The sequence below is a fragment of the Cavia porcellus genome, unplaced genomic scaffold (assembly GCF_034190915.1).
Source record: "Cavia porcellus strain 051 isolate PalLab524CR breed Dunkin Hartley unplaced genomic scaffold, mCavPor4.1 scaffold_34, whole genome shotgun sequence".
NCBI classification, from domain to species: domain Eukaryota; kingdom Metazoa; phylum Chordata; class Mammalia; order Rodentia; family Caviidae; genus Cavia; species Cavia porcellus.
The window spans coordinates 17,127,570-17,142,648 of NW_026947517.1; the positions used below are offsets into that span (position 1 = coordinate 17,127,570).

Genomic DNA, 15,079 nt, shown 5'->3' on the forward strand with positions numbered 1-15,079 from the left:
TGGTGGTGGAGATAGAGTGGGATTGGGCTCTCCACAGCTGGAGCAGCAGGCAGGTGTCTAACTCAGCATGTTGACTTGGACAAGCATTTTGGGTTTGAGGACCAGATCTCACACTCAGCTCCCTACACCTGTCTCCTCCAGAACCACAGCCTTAATTCTTAGCTCTAAGCAGCAGCTGCAAACTCACATGGACCCTCCAATGCAACTTCACTTTGCTGAGCTTGAGCATTGTGAACACTCTGAGGCAGAAACTAGGGTGAGGAGGACTGGTAAGGTCTGTGGGTATGTGAGGAGGACAAGGCTAAGGGACCACCCTGTAGCTCTGAGACACACAGGAATCAGTGGGTGGATGCAGTGTGAAAAACTTCCAGATAGTGGATTTGTGCACAGAGCTATCTCTAACATGCAGTGGGAAATTTGCACTGCAAGGAACATGGGAAATTGATGATCTTTTCTCTTTTTGCTGTTGAAGTGTCAGCTGCACACCAAGCTCAAGGAGCAGCTGCAGAGTCTGCACCTGATCCATCTCCAGTGCCTTCACCAGCTCTGGGACCACAGGAAGAGCCAGCTCCCGGAGCCCATCTCTGTCCTCTCAGAGGTATGACTAACAGGGGCTCCACAGCAGGTGGCAGCTCCTCATCTCCCCTGAGGCCAGCTCCTGCTGAAAACTTGAGTTTCCCATCTCCTCCACTATTTTTTTTTCCATTTTCTTGCCCTTACCTCTAAACTCCTTTTAAATATTATGGCATAAATTAATTTTAAACAAATGATAGGATGTCATTCACTTTAATTAGCATACTCAGTGCAGTGGCATGCACACATTCTCAATATGAACAATCTTCAGTTTTGCCCGGTTCCAGAATATTTCCCATAACTTCATTCCCATTTGGACACATTTCCCTCTCTTCCCTGCCAGCCCCAGCCACCACTGATCTTTCTGCCTCTGTGATTTAGTACTCTAGGTTTTCACACCAGTGCATCACAATTCTGTTTGGCCAAGCATTAATGGAAGAGACTAACTGATATTTTTCTTTGATAAAGGGGACAGTCCCAGATAGATCTCTGTTTATAAATAAAACTTAAATACATTCATCTTTGAGGTTGGAAATGCTTTTCCATTTGTTGTGTGAGGTAAGAGACAAATACTTGCAATGCAAAAGGGAATCTGCTCATATGGCCAACAAATGTACAAAATGCGCAGTATCCCACTGAAGATACATTCAGGGCCATGTCACTGAGTGATGCTGTGTCCCCATTTGACTTCAGGTTTTAAGGTAAGTGGGGAACAACAGTGTGGAGGAAATGGGGTGGGGGAAGCAGAACCATTTCCCTCAGCTCCCCTCAGAGCTCTACACAGGGTCCCTTGACCTTTCTGAGCTAAGCATAGAGGTTTCTCCCACACAGAGAGCTGTACAACAACACAAAAAAAATAAAGAAAAATCTGCATAACATTTTAACTTTCTTTTAAGTTGTTCACAGCACTTTTAGAAAAGGAAGGAACTAGGACCCTCCCTACCCTGCAGGTAGAGTGTGCAGGGCACCAGTGTAGGCCACAGAAAGCAGGGAAAGCTTCAGGGAAGCTGAGCTCAGTATCTCTGGGCCCACAGAGAAAGAGGCCAAGGAATCTGATCATGAAATTACCATTGATGCAAGATGGATTTGTATGTGGAAGATCTCAGTTTTTACAATGAAATATCTCTGCCATCAATATGCATACACATGGAGATGTGTGTGAGACAACCAGAGGGACAGAGGCAGCGTGAGGCAGAGCCTGGGAGACTTGCCCATCACTTAATGAATGGAGCTGCAAAGGACTTGAAATGTGAATGCTCTTCTTGGTTGTACTCTCAAATTCCTTTATCATACCATGTCATCTTTGGGTGGGGAAGTGGCACAGTGAACTAATCCAAACCTGGTGACATAGATAAATATACCAAGATTTTCCTTTTTTCTTTTTCTAAATCTGTCATTGGTAATAAGAGAGCATATATTAATGGCATACAAATAGTTCTCCAGTAGCAGAGTCCTCCATGGGCTTGTCATTAGCAGGCTCAGAAGACAGAAGAAGGGTGGGAAAAGCAGAGCAAGGTCCATATAAAGGTGGAAATGACATTTTCCCTTAGTTGAAAAAAATGTCACCTGAGACTACTTACTTAAACCAAAGAGAGATGCCACCTCTTCCCAAGGTGGGGGGGGGGCAGCACAGAGTACAAGGCTGGGTAGGAAGAGAGCCAGGGTTCAGCTGTGTGAGAGGGGATCACAATGTACCTATCAGGGCCATTAGCATGAGTGGTCTGCCATCCACCAGCTCCTCTCTCCTGTCATTGCCTGCTGTGAGGGCCTGTGTCTCTTTACTGCTGGGTGGAGAGAGGGCCAAGACATAAGCATTCTGTCATTTTGTCATCTCAAGAAAGACTCGGGACAAGGCCTAGAACATGGCCTTCTTTCAGCATTTTCTGTGCCTGTAAGTTTATAATTCACTCAGCAGTTTTGCTGTGTGCTACATTCATGGTTTCTAATTTTTCACACCTTAACTGAGTAAAAAAAGAATACGGGTGTCTTTCAATCTCACTTTTTGTAATGAAGACTTAGCAGTACATTTTCCAAGTTAAATGTATAGATGTTGACTGTCATAGACACAGATGTCAAACCTGAAGTCTCCAGATTGAGTTGGAGCCTGGAAGAGGAAGTCCAGGGGTGCTCAGATCTTTGTGGAGATCTTATGTCAGGGGAAAATGGGCCAGGCAGTGGTAGAGGAAACCTTGGCACCAGGGGCAAAAAATTGTGAGGTACAGGCCTCCTGATCCACAAGTCAGCTTCTCAGCAAAGCAGCATACACTGCACACTGGACAGAAGATGGCTGGAATGGCCCTGCTACCAGAACTCCTCCCTGTAGGCCTGAGGCCCCCTGTCTCACTCAGGGAAGCACTATAAGAAAAGGTCAGTCTGTTACACAGCCCACATTGACTGAATGTCTTCCATCCAGGTGCAGATCTCAACTTCCACATGTGGATGCACCACAGCTGTGGAGTAGGACAGGTGTTTGCAGGGAGCAGGTTAGGAGGTGGGGGCACTGCAGGCAAGGTCAGTTTATGAAGCCTGAAATAAGAGATGAGCACCTGACCAGCTCCAGTTTCCTTCAGCAGTAACCACCCAACAAGAACTTTTTGCCTTAAAAGTCTAAGTAACTGAAAGGAGTTACTGCCAAAAATATATACTGTAGTATTAGTTGGAAGATACAAAAGTAAATGGCTGCATCCCTAAGTAAAATGAGAAGTGACTCTTAATGGGAATCTTGTCTCCTTTGGTGTCACTGACCCGCATCCATCAGGAACACACACACTGATGAACAGAGCAAAAATTAATATAGGCAATGTGTCAGCAATCAAAACTCATTAATAACAACAACAAAACCCATTGATAAGATAAATGACTCAGTGAATTTTTCAAGTGTATAATAAAGAATAAATAGTAATTACTTTTGTATTCTTCCTAGAAATTGAAGGGAAAAAACCAACACCAACTTCTTTTAGATGACAAAGTCACCCTGAGAATGAAGCCAGACAATAATGTATTAAAAATAAAATAAAAAACAATTTAAAACACCCTACTGACCAATATTCCTAATGAACATATGCAAGATTATTCAGCTAAATGCTTGTCAGCTAAATTTTCAAGCACAGGCAAAATTTAAGCACCATGATTAACACTCGGCTCAATCTCAGTTATGCAACTACCATCGCACTATAAAAACCATTGAGCATCACTTGCCACTTTCCCAGAATGAGACAGAGCTAACCCTTCAATAGATTTGGAAAAATAGCTTTGAGAAATTCTGAAGTTCAACATTTTGTCATTGTAAGAACTATTCACACACTATGTATAGGAAGAATGGACCTCAGCACAGCAAAGATGATACATGAGAAGCCCATCCCGGACATCGTGCCCCGAGGGTGACAAGCTGCAAGATTTTCTTCTCAGATCAGCAACCAGAAAAGGCTTGCAGCAACTTTCAACACAGTACTCCAAGTTCAAGCCCTAGAATTTACTCAATAATAAGAAATGAAGGCTTCCAAATAAGAAAGGAAGAATTAAGCACTGTTTCTGTTTCCTGAGGACACAACCTTTCATATTAGAAACATATGTCTCCACTGAAAACCTTTTAGAACAAATTCAAAAATCACATAAGGTGCAGGGTACCAGATCCACATATCCTAAACAATTTATATCTATGTGCTTCAAACAAACTGCAACCTCAAATACAAAGAATACAATTCATTTCATAATTCATCAAAAAGAATTAATGCTTAGGAAAAATTTAACCAAACTCACATGTTCTTTAAAATTTGTAGAAATTGATGCAAACAGTATAATAGCACTAACAGAAGAAAACACATACCATGATGCCGGATGGGAAGAATTCATGTTGGTATAATGTACATGCTACCCAGCCCTTTCAAAGTATTCCTGTCAAAATACCACTGATATTTTCCTAGAAATAAAAAAAATATGAAATTTCACAAGGAAGGACAAAGTGTCATCCTCTAGCCATGTAAAGAACATTAAAGGTAGAAGCACAAAATACCTGGTTTCCAAATACATTATAAAGTGACAGCAGTCAAAAGGTTCTTATACTGAAATAATTGGACCACAGATGAAAATGACTAGTCCAAAGACAAACCGACTCATAGAGTCACGAGGAATTTGGATTTGTTTCTTCACTCCATTCCTGTCCTTTCCTATATTTTCCTTTACTTTTTCTTTTCAGGTTCTCCCTCTGTTGATCTGCCCTGAGCTGAAATTAGAGTGTGTTGCAGGCTTGTCTGAAACTCCCATTAATCCTGCTGCCTCAGTGGCCTGAATGCTAACATTGCAGGTATTTTCACCATTCCTTGCTCAGCCAGTGAGTTTTTAATAACACCAGGATGAAAGCACGTCTGGTGGGGTGTCTTGTAATCCTATCACTCTGGAAGGCTGAGGCAGGAACATCATAAATTCAAGGATAGACTCCCCAACTTAGCAACTCATTGAGAAACTCCTCAAAAAAATGAAGACTTTTTGGGCTGGGGGTTTAGCTCAGTGGCATAAGCGCTTGTCTTGCAAGTAGGCAATCATGAATTCCATCACTGGTACCGATAACAAAAAAAGACCAAAAGGAAGACTTTTAAAAGTAGAATGTAATAGAACTTAATGCAAAAGCTCTGTATTCAACGTCTAGAAACTGAATGGAAAACCTAAACCATAACCAAAACAAAACCTTGGAAAGTAGAAGGGAAGGCAACAGTGTTTTATCCTGGCCTGGCCTTCTGGAGGGCAGTGCGCCCCAAGTGGGCTTAACCTTCACATCTTTCTTGGGATTTAACACCAATCATCAATTTCCATGAGTGATCAGAGAAAAAGAGAAAGTGCTTTGGGGATATCAAGCCTGAGACCCCCACTGGAAGGCATTTGCAGTGATATTCTGAAGTGCATGCTGACCACAGTTACAGTTAAAAAGCAGTGACTCTAACAATATTGTTAACTGGATTTTCAGTCCTACTCATTGTGAAAGAAACTGCAGATTAGGAAGGTGGTAGAAAGCTTAACTATATGGATTCTTTCTACAAAGTCTAAAGATCAAAGTCAAATATTTTATTCCATGAATATGCAAAATTGTTTGCCAATTGCCACTCAGAATAATGTACACCTGTAATCCCAGCCCTCTGACAGTGTGAAGAAGGATGAAGGGTTTAAGCCTAGCATGGGAAACTCAGAAAACTGGTGAGACTATGTCTTAAAATCTTTAAAAACAAAATTTTACAAATGTATGAAATTATTGATCATTAAGAAATCCTAGAAATCACTATGCAAGGTACATTAACCACTGTTATTCTACAATTATTTTATCTTTACTAAGAGTTAAAAGAGTATATTTTATATGGCCCTTATTATTATTTCAAAAAAATAGCAATCCCTTGATCAACTTCTGATTCTAAATATAAATTTAGGAGAGGAAAAAAAGCAATGATCACATTCTCTTCACACTGAGCTACTCAAATCCTAAGAAATTATATTCAGTAGCATATCTGCAGTTACCTCTGTAAAATATTCAAAAAAATTGAAACAATGCAAACTTGTCAGCACATCAATGTCTACATGATGGTAAACCTTATGCTAGGTGTGCTGACTAAAGTACATTTGCAAGAAAAACTCACATATGTTTTTATTCTGAATTCACAGGTGATATTTGACTTCATATTTTTAAACTTTTTAATTTTTTCTTCTTTTCTTTCTCTCTTTCTTTTTTTCTTTCATTCTTTTTTTGAGATTGGGTTCTGCTATACAGTTGAAGCTGGCTTTGATCTTCCCTTGTAGCCCCGATGACCTGAAACTTACAACAATCCACCTGCCTCAACCTCTGAGAACAGAAATGACAGGTGTGTACCAACATCACTGACTGTGTTTTCCTTTTAAAATTTTCTCCAAAAAACTTACTCAGAGTTATGTGATAATCTTATATTTTCTCAGACTGAATATACAAAATCAAATCAGAAACCACAGAAAATACAGTTTCAAAATCCTCGCGAACATATAACACAATGTAACATAATATAGCATAGCACAGTATACCATAATAAAACAAAATGAAAAGCAACCACCTAACTCTGCTTTAAACAACTGCTTCCAAAGATACTTTAAGAATTTCTGTTAGCCATAAACTAGTAATATAATCCATTAATTTCACATTTAAGTAGTTTTTCTTTAAAATGAAAGACTGCATCCACTCAAGCCCATGAATAAGAATGGCTGTGGCAGCTTGCTTTCAAGGGTTGACCCAGAAACAGAAGAAATGGACATCAGCCGATGGGTGAGGGGTGCATGAACATGTGACCGCTGGTTTTGTTCAGCCCCCCAATGGCATGTGGTGGCAGCACACTGGGAGCCCAGCATGGAGACACTGCTTGAAGGAGACCAACTAGAGAGCATTTTGCCTGATCAGCCTCAGGGCCATCACCTCTAGGAAAGGCAAACTACCCAGCAGGGACACAAAGCCCATGGTCTGTTTGGGATGGGAGGACTGGAAGTGATATCAGTGGCTATGAGACAAGTTCCCCAGGAGTGATGTGCATGTGTCCTTCCTCAGCATGAGATGATGATGTCCATGGCCTTGGAAAGCCTCCCCTTGTAATCATCACCTGCTCTCCACTCCACAGGATGTCAGAGTATGGAGCTACAGTGTGTGGCTGAGTTAAATACCTAAGTAATAAGTAATCACTCATAGGCCCATGAAAGTCAAATTTCCTAGGAATCCTCATCCCCTGGACAGGAGGAGGTTATAACATGAAACATTCACATACTTCAAAGAAAATTATTATGGTTATTCTGGGAACATCTCCATACTCCCAAATGGAGTTGAAATGAAACTAACATAAACCAAGGAAAGAAACTCATCCTAAAATTTCACAGATCTCTAAGTGAAGCCTAATTCTCAATGAAAAACACTTTATGGGTGGAAATGTGCACTTGGCACCCATCCTGCCACTTCTGAAGCATTTACATTTGTTGTATGAAAAATTTCAAAGTGAAGAAAAGTGTAAAACCACCTTCTGTTTTCTAGTTTTCACTTGCCATTTCTAAGGAACACAAATTTGTTCCACAATAAAAAGCAAAGAGGCATGGGAGGGGGCAGCACAGCTATGGACCCCAGCACATGACACAACTTCCTTGGCAACAGGTCTAAACAGAACTTTGAAGGTTCTGGTTACCAGGCACCTTTGTCTGGTGGCAGTTGACCTTCACCAGCACTTGGCTCATGAGAGTGACCAGTGAATATGCTGTGCTGCTTTCTGAGGCTTTGAAGCCCCAGCTTCTTAACCCTGCATGGGAAAACCACATGAGAATGAGTGAAGGGATGGTTCACTGGGCCAAGATGTTTCAGGAAGCTCACCGGGAACTGCCTAAAATCAAGGGCAGCACAGAGCAGGGCCCAAGAGCCCCAACCCCAAGACACCAGAAAAAAGAGGGAGCCCAGGACAGGTGTCCCTAGACTCAGCAACCAGCCACTGAGAGACACCAACTAGAGGACAGAACATTAAGGCCTAGCCACCTCTGTGAATTCTCCTAAACAATTCCCATCCTAAATCATCAGTATAAGGCCTCTGAGGACAGGCAGTGAAGGCAGATGCTCTGGGGCAGGGGTAGGTGTTGGGAAGTGTAGGTCTGTGCTCCTGTCATGTTCCTACCCAGGACAGGGCTGGCAGGAGGAGAAGGGCAGTGCTCATGTGTATCCAAAGCCTGCAGAGTCATCTCCTATCCTCCTGGGTAGAAGTCTGGGACAGAGCTGTTAGTCTTTGAGGAACATAAGGTTATCTGGGTTCACAAAGTGAAACCTGTGGTGTCTCAGAGTCTCAGGCTTCCTGTTGGATACTGGGCACTGCCCCAACCATGCTGTACACAGGACATTGGCATGGAGGAGGACCCTGGGCCCTGTGTGCCACATCCCTGCTCCAGAGATGAGACCCACAATAACAGGAGGTATTGGCTCCAGTGCAGAGAATGTGAGCAGAAGGGAATGTATGGAGGCCCACACATGACTAAGAGGAACTTTGGGTCTGATTAACCCTTCCAACGCCTCTATCCAGGGCTTGTCAAACACTGGGCCCATGGTCTTGCTCCAAAGGAATCTGGACTGCAAGTGCTCAACTACCATATCCTCTCTACTAAGCCTCTACCTTGTCACAGGCAAGGTCACTGTACACATATTGATGGAAGAGGAGAAAGGAAACAGACACAAAATCATTTCATTTCTTGTCATGAATGAATTCTGCCATTGTACCTCATTTTCTGTACTGGGCCTGGTGTCCAAGGACCATTAGCAAGGCGTCTTCCTCCACTGTCCCCAGCTCTTACACAGCATCACCTCACCAGATGTGTGCTCACCTCAAATGTCAGTCCACTCTGTCCAGTTCTCTGGCACTCATCTCATGGGATTTTTCCATGCACTGCAGGTCCTTTTGCAGGAGCCTCCGGGCTAAATGAGCACAAGAAGAGAGCAGTGAACACAGTGGCTTAGCCTTCCATGGCTATAGAAGAGGAATTTAATTCCTTCCTGGGGCCTTTTCATCAGAATCTTGGGAAATTCTGTGGTGCCACATTAATGGACCTGGATATCCAGAATGAGCCTCCTTTTCTCATCTCTAAAATGGGTGGGCTGTCTTACGACTCATAGGTTTTGTTCATACATAGACTTCTATTCAACCTCTCTATTGAGGTGATCTGAGCATGCTAGTATTTCTAAGTTTCCCTTGTGAAATATAAGTTTTAATAAGAGAATCCCTTTTCTGCAGGGGCCCTCCTGTGAGCCCATTACCACTAGCCTCTGCGGACTAATTGGAGTGTGGGCTTTGCTTCAGCCCTAAAACCTCCTGAGAAGCCATGTGCAGGACACCAATTCCATGTCTACCCACAGTCTCAGAAGTCAGGCAGCAGAGAAACTGGTAGAGGTCTGTACAGGAAGCACGGTGCAGGCAGATGGGCCTCACAGCCTGAAGAAGCCTAAGGAGCTGGCCTTCTGGATAGATACCCCAGGCACAGCCTCTCCTCCTTGGACTTCTCCAGGGCTAAACTCTCTACCCTATAGGCACCAAAGCTGAGAAGGGGAGTTCTTACCTAAGCAGCCCAGTGGGAATTGGTCACTGTGGATTCAGGTCCTGGCCCTATGCAAGGGCCTCAGTCAACCCTAGTTTACAGTGCCAAACAGGTCAGGAATGAGTGGATTGAGAGCTTAGGGTCACTGAGGATGAAATGGGGGCTCCATGCCAAGCAGTTAGCTGTGGCCTTGGCCCCATGAAGACCTGCTATATAGGCTGTGATAATTCTGATGGATGATCTTCCATCCCACCCAGTGACCAACACTTGGTGGATGCAGTTCTGTTCATCAGAAAGGAGATCGGAGAGTCACTCCATGACAGGAAATCTTGAGAATGGCAAATTGTCCATAGCTGTCAGACAGAAAGGAAGAGCAGATAGGTGTTACCAACCCACAATTGTATATGAAGACACACTGTGTGAAAGCACGTTTCTGGGTATTAACCAAGATTCTGTAAGCAGAGCCTGTGGAACCACTGCCCTTTTGAGTTTTGATGTTTGTGGGAGGCCACAGAGTAACCCTTGGCAGCAGAACATATATTGCTCACCTCAAAGCCATTGTTCCAGTCTCCAGGCATCCCTAGTTGTGTGTACAGACCATGCACAAGGAGCTATACAGAGGCAAAGAGAACTGGGCAATGCATCACTCCCTGAGCTAGAGACTGCAGAGATGCAGGACAGACACTGATTGATCCCTCACTTCTCAGATATTCATGGAGTGGCAGCCCTGAGCCTTTGAGTGCAAAGACAGGGCAGATTGCAGTCTCTACCTTCTCCAAGCTGACTTTCACTGGGGAGGGGTAGGGAGATACTGTGTCAGGATTCACTAAAGAATGTAGATGCATGATAAAACTAAGCAAGGTCTCCCTCCCAATGAGACTTCTTTCAGCCACTAAGGGCTCCTTGGGCCCTCACTGCCCAATTGTGGGTGGGTGAGGATGGGGCTGGACATTGTATCAACTGGGCAGGAGGTCCACAAACCCCTCTCTACAAGTGAGATGTGCAGGCAATGTGGGAGGAAAGCCCAGGTCTCTCACTCTGCTGGTTCCCTGTCTGCCCCAGTTCTTCTGTGCTTGAGGCCACATTGGAAGTATATACCCATGTGGATCCCCAGGCTGAGCTTCTCCTGGACCAGCTGGAGCCCCAGAGACTGAGCCACAGGGTAACTATCTCTGGAGTGTAGGATGTAGGGTTGTGGGGAGTTGATGGCCTTGGAACTCAGCAAAGAGCCCAGATGCTGGGTGACCCAGGAGTATGACACACTCAGCAGTCGGTGTGGGGATGCAGTCAGGAGGCGTTCCTGGGGCTGTGTTGGTGCACATGGCTGCCTCTGACAGGCAGTGGGAAGGTTTTGCCCAGGAAGTCCATGGAAAGTTGGCAATCTTTTCATTTCCTGCAACTACAGGGCCAGGCTCAGCCCATGCAGAAGTTGCACCTGCAGAACTTGGGCCAGCTCTACCTGCAGCTCCCTAACCAGCTGTGATCCCAGAGCAAGAGCCAGCACCTGGATTCCTTTGTCCAGCAGCTGAAGTTCTGAGCCTCCTGGTGGCTCCACTCAGGAGCCATCTCTCGAGCTCTAACTGCAGGCAGTTCTTGACCCACACCTGCCATTCCCCTCTCTTCCAGATTTACTTACGATTGTTTTCACAGCTACACTTATTTACATTAGTGATAGAACAAATATAGGTAAAATTTAAGATTTTAGGTTTGTTTAAAATAGTCACCTTGCTGACATTCATTGCATTCTCAATGGTGAGCAAATTTCCCCAAGTCCACTTCCAGAACATATTCTTCAAATTTTACACAATGGTGTTTTCTTTTCTTTCCCCTCTTGCCCCATCCCAGCCACCACTGATTGTATGTCCTCATACTTAACCTATATTGCATTTCCCACATCAGTGCCATAAAGTTTTCTTTGGCCAGGAATGTTGGTAGTGACTATCTTGGGTTAGAGTTAGGTTTAGGGGTAGGTTAGACTTAGGGTTAGGGTTGGACTAAGCTCCCAATTATTGCATCATTACCCACTGTATTTGTCATAAAGAAAGGACAACCGAGACAAAGCAGCACCTTATGCTGGCAATGTCTTGGCACTGAGCTGTGTGCTCAATGCACAAAACTTTGAGAGCAATCACTGGTGGTTGGATTGTACCACTGTGCAAAAGATAGGGCCCAATATGTACTCTGCACCACATGTGCCCTGGTCCTAACACCAACATAATCAGTATACACTGTAAATATGTAGTTAGAAAAAATATACAGTTGTCTGTAAACAAAACACAAAGCAAGAAAATCCACTTCTGACATGTGGGGAAATAAAGAGCTACTGATGAAAAATCTCACACAGGAAATACACACTCTCGTTGGCCAGCAATGTTTCCTTTGTGCAAATGCAAATCTGTAGAACAAAGCATCAGCTGTCCTCAGTCTGCGTCCTTGCTAATGGAATTTTTGTGGCAAATCCTCCTATCATAGGAACATGCAATTTTATACTTTTCTCTATGCACAACCTAACAGAGACACATAGAGGACTCACTGTGTGCTGGGTACCAGAGCTCCCCAGATGCAGATCACACTTGGGGAGACAATGAAACTCACACCACCAATAGCTGGTGATGACTAAGTAATGGAAAGAAGGTGAAAACCAAACACAGGCAAATCTTCTGCAGGAACACTCAGTCTGGCTCCCAAGTCCTGTATTTGTAACTCTGCTTAGACCCCTGATTTCTATCAAAGTGATCAAAACTGCTGTCTCCTCTCTGGCCTCAGGATACAGGCTCAGAAGTGGGTGTAACAGGGACAGCTGGAGGTGCCCTGGCTCCTCTGCAACTGCTGTCTTGGAGAAAGACTCTTGTCTTCCTCCACCTTCCTCCCTTGCCTCTCTCACTACATTTCTTTTTTGTCTTTTTCATTTTTATCGGTACCAGGGATCAAACTCACGACTGCACACTTTCAAGGCAGGTGCTTATGCCGCTGAGCTAAATCCCCAGCCCTCACTACATTTCAAAGGCTGAGCTGCTGCCCAGCAGTCTGGGTGGAGATGCTCAGTGGGGCCTTCAACATAGTTTTATCAGCATAGTTTTATATGTGACATACTGTGTCACATACACACAACTTTCCAGTAAATGGTCTTGAGATAGAAAGATGTAGTAAAAAGTGACAGCTAACTGAAATGAACCCTGCTTTATACACAAAGGCCCCACATCAATGTGGTGGGGGATGAAATATATTAAGTTCTTGCCCCACTCAGTGGCCACTCAAAACTCAGCTGCCCCATTGCTGATCACACAGATTCCTGCCCCACCCCACCAAACTAGGCTAAATCCTCACCAACACCAAGACCAGAAAACTAGGTGTTTTCTTCTGGAGCCAATAGGCAGGAAAGTGGGAATACAGTGGTGCCTGGCAACTAGATGGCCAGACAGAAAAAAGAGATGACAGTGGCCATGACCATCTTACCTGAGGGTCAGTCACTGATACAGAGGAATATTATGCACAGGTAAGCCTTGGGCCAACTCCTTTCCAGGTACTCTCCACTCTTGAAGGACCCAGAGACATACAAATAGCAGGGTGATGACACTGCCATGCCTTTATAACACAGTCATTTGGTTTGGGACAGAACAGAGATGGATGGTAACAGTTGGGAAGAATTTATCCCCAGACACTATTGTGCTGGGGCACCCTTATTTCCCTTCTTTCCAATGTGTGGTCCAGATCTCAGGGCCCTGCTTCAATGTATGGTGCACATAGCCTTTGTTCCCTAGCCAGATCCAATCCTGCCCATCCCACAGGAGCCATTTCAAAGATACTGTTTCTACTTGGATTGTGCCAGACAGAAGCATCTACATTTGTCTGCCCACATATCCAGATATTCACGCATCACATGGTAACACACAGATTAAGTCACCTCCTTAGATGTTCCACAGATAGGGATTTCCAGACTGACTTTGAGACCTCAATTCTGAGCACCATGTTCTGAGGAGAACTTCTAGAGCTGGGAGCTAAAATTAGGGGCTCTTCAGTCATAAGGCCTGGACCAAGTGCAACACAGGCTAGACCCAGCTTGTCCTAGGTGATAACCAATCAGCCATACTTGTGGGAACAGGATTCTCTCTCAGACAGAATGGGATGGGAGGGGCACAAAACAGCCCCTAGGCCAGCCAGCTTTGTACTTTTAGGAGGAGAATGGAATATAGCAGGAGGAGGGAGGGGTGCCTGAGGAATGAGGGAATGGAAGATGGAATAACAGTAGAAAAAGGCCCTGTGTTACTCATTGAGGGACACCTGATTTTGTTACCTACCATACATTTTTTTTCATTTGTTTATTGGTACCAGGTATCGAACTCAGGACCACACACTTGCAAGGCAGGTGCTTATGCCCCTGAGCTAAATCCCCAGTCTCCACCCACCATACCTTTTCGGTGACAGCAGACAACAGTGACACTTGACTTTGGGCAGCTACACATACACTGCCTCCTCCTGTGTAGACAAAGGTTTGTAGCGGAATGAAAAAGACAGTGTGAGAGGATGTCCTGGGCATGTGGTAGTGGTACACACCCTGTGTTGCTCAACGTGGCTACTTGACACAGCCAGGGTCCAAATGCCTCCCTGACCCAACACCCTCAGGCATGGATCTCCATAGCTCATTCAAGAGTGCCACCCTGGGGTCCACACACATCAGAGAAGGGCTGCCCAAATCTATGGGCACCATAGCACCTGCTCCTGCCCTTGTTTTGTGCTCTCCCTCACGGAACTCAGCTACAACATGATGCCACATGTTAAGAACAGATGGTTTGAAGAGTACTTGGCGGGATTCATGTTCAGCAGGGTTTGTGCTAGGGAAGGGATCTCCCTGCCAGCATTAGTGCTGTGCCTGGTTTTAACACATCATGACACATAGGAAAAGTGAGTCCCCATGGGTTGAGGGATCAAGGGAGGCTAAGATATGCTGGTAAGTAGCTCCACTGTGTGAGAGTGGGCCAACAGAAACTATTGTCCTCAGCTTCCAGCCTGGGACTGACTCACCTCAGACCATGGTCCAGGCAGTCTGTTCAAGAACTACATGTCTGCTGCTTGGGGAGCTGTGTTCCAAGTCCACGTCAGAACATTTGAGACCTTTCATGCCCTGTGGGGTACAGAAGAGGAATGGAAGTGGGAAAAATGTCCATCACAGGGCTTAGGAAGTGATCACCATGGCACAGGTATATAACTTGTTGTCCTTTCTAAAGCTGTACCCCAACAGAGATTTTGGCTTTAGGATATGATGCATGGCTTGGAACAAGGCACAGAGACTTTAGTTTTGTGGGGCATTAAAGTGCCCAGTGTCTGTGGCATGAAATTTTCTCAGAGTTAGGGAGGTGAATTGGTATTTTAGTGGGTAAGATCCCCAGAGAGAAGAAACCACATGGAGCCAACATTAGCAACAGCAGCAAGCAAGCATCTTTATTACCCAGCC

The 15,079-nt window shown here is 44.6% G+C and overlaps 1 long non-coding RNA gene across 5 annotated transcripts in view; it reads right to left on the minus strand.

The window, feature by feature from the left end:
- LOC111755150 (uncharacterized) overlaps window positions 1-15,079 on the minus strand; it is a 79,934-nt gene that overhangs the window by 46,180 nt on the left and 18,675 nt on the right. Inside the window, exons 2-5 of one of the 5 annotated variants that reach the window (XR_010045547.1) lie at window positions 14,650-14,749; window positions 14,039-14,103; window positions 9,649-9,980; window positions 4,507-9,010 (exon numbers count right to left, since the gene is read on the minus strand). This is a non-coding gene — a long non-coding RNA (uncharacterized LOC111755150). The other 4 variants (XR_010045549.1, XR_010045546.1, XR_010045548.1 and 1 more) reach the window with 4 other exon arrangements.